The sequence below is a fragment of the Psammomys obesus genome, unplaced genomic scaffold (genome assembly GCF_907164565.1).
Source record: "Psammomys obesus unplaced genomic scaffold, mPsaObe1.curated_primary_1811, whole genome shotgun sequence".
Taxonomy (NCBI): Eukaryota; Metazoa; Chordata; class Mammalia; order Rodentia; family Muridae; genus Psammomys; species Psammomys obesus.
The window spans coordinates 7,633,599-7,640,699 of NW_026596158.1; positions in this window are offsets into that span (position 1 = coordinate 7,633,599).

Sequence of the window (7,101 nt, forward strand, 5' to 3'; positions counted from 1 at the left end):
CCACCAGCAGTGGAGAAGGGTTCCCCTTTCTCCACAACCTCTCCAGCATGTGTTGTCCCTTGAGTTTTTCATCTTGGCCATTCTGATGGGTGTAAGGTGAAATCTCAGGGTTGTTTTAATTTGCATTTCCCTAATGGCTAATGACGTTGAACATTTCTTTAAGTGCTTCTCTGCCATTTGATATTCCTCTACAGAGAATTCTCTGTTTAGCTCTGTTCCCCATTTTTTAAGTGGATTACTTGGTTTATTGCTTTTCAGCTTGTTTAGTTCTTTATATATATTGGATATGAGTCCGCTGTCAGATAAAGGGTTGGTGATGATTCTTTCCCAATCTGTAGGCAGTCGCTTTTTTTTGATGACGGTGTCCTTTGCTTTACAGCTTTTCAATTTCATGAGGTCCCATTTATTGATTGTTGCTCTTAGAGCCTGTGCTGTTGGTGTTCTGTTCAGGAAGTTTTCTCCTGTACCAATGAGTTCTAGGGTATTCCCCACTTTTTTTTCTAGCCGATTTAATGTGTCTGGTTTTATGTTGAGGTCTTTGATCCACTTGGACTTCAGTTTTGTGCAGGGTGATAAGTGTGGATCTATTTTCATTTTTCTACATGTAGACATCCAGTTGGACCAGCACCATTTGTTGAAGATGCTATCTTTTTTCCATTGTATGGTTTTGGCATCTTTGTCAAAAATCAGGTGTCCGTAAGTGTCTGGGTTTATTTCTGGGTCTTCTGTTCGATTCCATTGATCCACCATTCTGTTTCTATGCCAGTACCATGCAGTTTTTATAACTGTTGCTCTATAGTACAGCTTGAGATCAGGGATGGAGATACCTCCAGAAGATCTTTTATTGTAGCGGATTGTTTTAGCAATTCTGGGTTTCTTGTTATTCCATACGAAGTTGAGAATATTTCTTTCCAGGTCTGTAAAGAATTGTGTTGGCAATTTGATGGGAATTGCATTAAATCTGTAGATTGCTTTTGGTAAGATCGCCATTTTTACTATGTTAATCCTGCCAAGCCATGAGCATGGGAGATCTTTCCATCTTCTCATATCTTCCACTAATTCTTTCTTCAGAGACTTGAAGTTTTTTTCATACAAGTCTTTGACTTGCTTGGTTAGGGTTACACCAAGGTACTTTATGTCATTTGTGGCTATTGTGAATGGTGTTGTTTCTCTAATTTCTTTCTCAGCCCTTTTGTCTTTTGTATACTGATTTTTTTGAGTTAATTTTGTATCTGGCCACTTTGCTGAAGGTGTTTATCAGCTGTAGGAGTTCCCTGGTAGAGTTTTTGGGGTCACTCATATATACTATAATATCATCTGCAAATAGTGATAATTTGACTTCTTCCTTTCCCATCTGTATCCCCTTGATCTCCTTCAACTGTCTTATTGCTCTAGCAAGGACTTCTAGCACTATGTTGAAGAGATATGGAGAGAGTGGGCAGCCTTGTCTTGTCCCTGATTTCAGTGGGATTGCTTTAAGTTTCTCTTCGTTCAGTTTGGTGTTGGCTATAGGCTTGCTGTATATCACCTTTACTATGTTTAGATATGTGCCTTGTATCCCTGATCTCTCCAGTACTTTAAACATGAATGGGTGTTGGATTTTGTCAAATGCTTTTTCAGCATCTAGGGAGATTATCATGTGGTTTTTTTTCTTTCAGTTTGTTAATATGGTGGATCACATTGATGGATTTCCGTATATTGAACCACCCCTGCATACCTGGGATGAAGCCTACTTGGTCATCGTGGATAATATCTTTGATGTGTTCTTGGATTTGGTTTGCAAGTATTTTGTTAAGTATTTTTGTATCAGTGTTCATAAGGGAGAATGGGCTGAAATTCTCTTTCTTTGTTGAGTCTTTGTGAGGTTTAGGTACCAGGGTGATTGTGGCTTCATAGAATGAGTTTGGTAATGTTCCTTCTGTTTCTATTTTGTGGAATAGTTTGAAGAGAATTGGAGTTAGCTCTTCTCTGAAGGTCTGGTAGAATTCTGCGCTGAAGCCATCTGGTCCTGGGCTTTTTTTGGATGGGAGACTTTTGATGACTGCTTCTATTTCTTTGGGGGATATAGGACTATTTAATTGATTTACCTGGTCCTGATTCAGCTTTGGTAAGTCAAATCGATCAAGAAAATTGTCCATTTCATTTAGATTTTCAAATTTTGTTGAGTGTAGACTTTTGAAGTAAGTCCTAATGATTGTTTGGATTTCCTCAGTGTCTGTAGTTATCTCCCCCTTTTCATTTCTGATTTTGTTGATTTGGGTGGTGTCTCTCTGCCTTTTAGTTAGCTTGGCTAAGGGTTTGTCGATCTTGTTGATTTTCTCAAAGAACTAGCTCTTGGTTTCATTGATTCTTTGAATTGTTTTATTTGTTTCTAATTGATTGATTTCAGCCCTGAGTTTGATTATTTCCAGCCGTCTACTCCTTTTTGGTGTGTCTGCTTCTTCTTTTTCTAGGGTTTTTAAGTGGGCCATTAAGTTGCTTGAATGAGCTGTTTCGAATTTCTTCTTGAAGGCACTTAGTGCTATGAACTTTCCTCTTAGCACTGCTTTCATTGTGTCCCACAAGTTTGGGTATGTTGTGTCTTCATTTTCATTGAGTTCTAGAAAGGCTTTAATTTCTTTCTTTATTTCTTCCCTGACCCAGCTGTCATTTAGTAACAAGTTGTTCAGTTTCCATGTGTGTGTAGGCTTTTTGCTATTTCTGTTGTTGTTGAAGTCCAGCTTTATTCCATGGTGATCAGACAGAATACAAGGGATTATTTCAGCCTTCTTGTATCTGTTGAGGCTTGCTTTGTGACCAACTATATGGTCTATTTTGGACAAGGTTCCATGAGGTACTGAGAAGAAGGTAAATTCTTTTGTGTTTGGGTGTAAAGTTCTGTAAATGTCTGTGAGGTCCATTTGATTCATGACCTCTGTCAGAGATATTGTTTCTTTGTTTAATTTCTGTTTTGTTGACCTGTCTTTGTTGAGAGTGGGGTGTTGAAGTCTCCCACTATTAATGTGTGGGGATCTATATGTGGTTTAAATTTTATCAATGTTTCTTTTACAAATGTGGGTGCTCTTGTATTTGGGGCATAGATGTTCAGGATTGTGATGTCTTCCTGGTGGAATTTTCCCTTGATGAGTATGAAGTGTCCTTCCTCATCTCTTTTTATTAATTTTGGTTGAAAGTCTATTTTATCAGATATTAGAATGGCTGCTCCTGTTTGGTTCTTGGGTCCATTTGCTTGGAAAGTCGTCTTCCAACCTTTTACCCTCAGGTAATGTCTATCTTTGTGCCTTAGGTGTGTTTCTTGTATGCAACAGATTGCTGGGTTTTGTTTACGTATCCATTCTGTTAATCTGTGTGTTTTTACTGGAGAGTTGAGTCCATTGATATTGAGAGAGATTAATGACCAGTGGCTGTTAGATCCTTTGATTTTGATTTTGGCTGTGTTCATAAGGTTGTGTGCTTGGTTGCTTTTTGTTAATTATTTCCTGTGTTTTCTTGACAGAGGCTAATTTTCTTGGGTTGTATTTTCCCTTCCAGTGTCTTCTGTAACGCTGGATTTGTGTGTAGGTATTGTTGAAATTTGTTTTTGTCATTGAATATCTTGTTTTCTCTGTCTATGAGGACTGAGAGTTTTGCAGGGTATAGTAGCCTGGGTTGACATCTGTGTTCTCTTAGGGTCTGCATGATATCTGTCCAGGCCCTTCTGGCTTTCATAGTTTCTGTTGAAAAGTCAGGTGTGATTCTAATGGGTTTGCTGTTATATGTTACTTGGCCTTTTTCCCTTGCAGCTTTTAGTATTTTTTCTTTGTTCTGTATACTTACTGTTTTGATTATTATGTGGCGGGAGGATTTTCTTTTCTGCTCAAATTTGTTGGGTGTTCTGTAGGCCTCATGTATCCTTATTGGCTTCTCCTTTAACTTGGGGAAATTTTCTTCAATGATTTTGTTGAAAATATTTTCTGGGCCTTGGAGAAGGGAGTCTTCTTTTTCCTCTATTTCTTTTATTCTTAGGTTTTGTCTTTTCATATTGTCTTGGATTTCTTGGACGGTCTGCGTCAGGAATTCTTTGGATTCAACATTTTCTTTGACAGATACATCGATTTCTTCCATTGTATCTTCTATACCTGAGATTCTTTCTTCCATTTCTTGTATTCTGTTGGTTATGCTTACCTCTGTAGTTCTTGTTTTCTTCCCTAAATTCTTCCTCTCCATTATTTCCTCCATTTGTGTTTTCTTTAATTTTTCTAGTTCTATCTTCAGGTCTTGAGTTGTTTTGTTTACTTCCTTCACCTGTCTGCTTGTATTTTCCTCTTTTTCTTTTAGTTCCTTCAACTCTGTCTCTTTTATTTCTTTCAGTGATTTAATTATTTCTTCTCTGAAGGCCACAAGCTGTTTGGCTGCATCTTCCCGTATTTCTTGACAGATGGCCCTAATCTGCTTGTCTTTATCTTCCTCCATTTCTTTACGAATAGCCATGATCTGTTTGGTTTTATCTTCCTCTAATTCTTTACGTATTTTATTTGTTTCCTCTATTATCCTCTTCATCAACATAGATGTAAGGTCATCTTCTTGATTTTCTATTATGCTGCATTGTTCAGGGATGTTCGCCCCTGGATGGCTGGGTTCTGGAGATGCCATATTGCTCTGTCTTTTGTTGGTTGAGCCTTTACGCTGACCTCTACCCATTGGGCTGATTTGGGTGTTGGCTGTTAGTTTCTGTGCTTCCTGGAGTCCTGAGGTAGGGAGTATCCCCTTGGCCGGAAGATGATTTTTTCCTGAAGGAGTCCTTCTCTGCTTTTTGGTTATTGTCACTGTATGGCCAGTGTTTCTCAGGAGTTGCCACTGCTCACCTCAGGTTTATAGCCCTGAGTAGTAGCTGTGGTCTATGTTAGGCAGGGGGGGGGGTCTCCTCTTACCCATAGAATTTCTCAAGACAGCTGCCCCACTGCTGGGTTTCTTGTTATAAATTTAGTGTGCTGCTGCTCACTAAATTTCCATGTACAGTCCTCTTGAAGAAACTGCTGATTCCCTAGCTGTGGGGTTTTCTCCCAACAGGGAAACTCAGTCTGTTATCCTGGGGCACACAGTTCTGTCTGGGAAAGTGGGAGGTACACTCAGCAAGTCTCTGGGCCAGAGGCTGATTGCTCTGCTCTGGACCTGGAGAATGTGCACCTAGGTTGAGTTGGCGCCTGGGGGCACCTCTCTGGTCTGGAGGCTGGGTGCCTCTCTCTGGACCAGAAGCTGTGTGTCTCTGTCTGGGATGGCGGCTGTAGGCACTGCTCTGGTCCAGACGCTGTGGGTGCAGCCCTCTTGAAAGACCAGGGATTCCCACAGTTTTGACAGTTTAGCTAGGGATAACTGGTTGATCCTTGGCACAGTATCTGAGGGCTGCTGCAATGGCTCTCTGGCTTTTGTAGGTCTGAGGATGCAGCTGTGTGTCCCAGTGCCCTAGGGGAACTCAATAATGGTGGCAGAGCACAGCGCTCCTGCCTGCACTAGAGTCTGCATGAGTCCAGGAAGTGTTTTGGTGCTGGGTGTCCTAAGCGTTAGAGCTGCTGACCCCCTCCACTGGGGGTTTCCTCCTGCCAGAGACACGCAGTCTGGTGCCCTGGTGCCCACAATTCTATCTGAGGCAGCGAATCAGGCGAGCAGGCAGGGCTCCGTGCAGGCACCTGTGTCCCGGCTCTGGGTCCGGGCTGGCTCTTGGGGCACCCGCGGAACCCGAGTCTTTTCCAGGGGATGTCTGGGTAACCTGAGGTCGGTCCCAATCGTTTCCTGCTCCGTGGGGTTATCTCTCGACTGGGAAATCCAGTCTATGGTGTTGTGGGCCCACAGTTCAGTCTGGGACCATGACCAGATCGCGCTGGCGGGTAGCTCTGGGCTGGCGACCAAGCGCCTGGCGGAACGGGGATCTCTTCCGCGGTTTTGCCGGGTGAGTTAAAGCTGATTGAATCCCCCACCATGGGGTATCCTCTCACCTGAGAAACACAATCCCTTGTGTTTTATGGCCTCGAGTTCTGATTGCTGGTCACTGTGCCAATCCTGCTGTGCTGCTCCTCAGAATGAGAGTCCTCCCGGTGCCGCCATCTTGCCCCGCCTCCCAGAATATCTTACTCTAGTATCTGTAATTCATGTATTTGGAGTATTTTTTCTGAAATTACATGATAATGATTAGTGTTATAATTTTTTAGTTCTCAATTAGAAAAATATATTTGGTGGCTTCTTGATTCAAATAATAAAAATAAAGCTGCACAAAATTTGTCAGTTCGGGGTGAATGCAAAAGATGTTATGGTACATGCAGGATATAGCCACCTGGGGAAAATGGAATTTGTGCTAATACAGTGATTAATTTTCCAGGAGATGATTTATCTCAGAGGATGCAGGAAAAAAAATCAATGTTTTTCATTATTTGTTCATATTTGGGACTAATACATTACTTTTGTTGATTGATGTTTAGAAATTTATGTATGTGTGGTTCTTATTTTCAATTTGAAATATGTCTTGAGTTGAAATACAAGTGTCAGTCCTCATGGAGAAGGTCATTCTTGCTCTTTAGTGTCAAGATGTAAACTTTGACTTAAATGTAGCTTTAACTGCTGGGTGGTTGGCCTCCCATATTTAGTCTGTTTTCAACTCTTTTCTTGATGTTGTGACTTAAAGTACCTGGTCCTTGGGAGATTTAGCTGAGGACTGAAGTTCCTCCACCTTCTGTGGCTCCTTCACAGGGAAAGAACTGGCAAAGGAGTATCCACTCAATTGTTCAGGCCTGACACACAGGCAGGAGTGCATGATGTAGGACTTTGGTTTCCTGTTCTCCTCTTGGTTCACCCTCAGATGAGTCAAAGGTTCAGCTTCTAAACAATCATGTGACCTTGAACAAGCGTCTCCTTCTCCTCTTCTAGACAATGATCAGGAGGGATAATCTCTGAGGTCCTATTTGTCTCAATGATAATAATTTACGTATTAATTCTGATCCCTTGTTTTATGCTTCTGTGATAAAAACATTGACCAAAACAAACTTGGGGAAGAAAGAATTTATTTCTTCTTATACTTTCAGATCAAAGTCCATCTTTGAGGGAAGATAGGAAGTTAGGCAGGAACTCAAG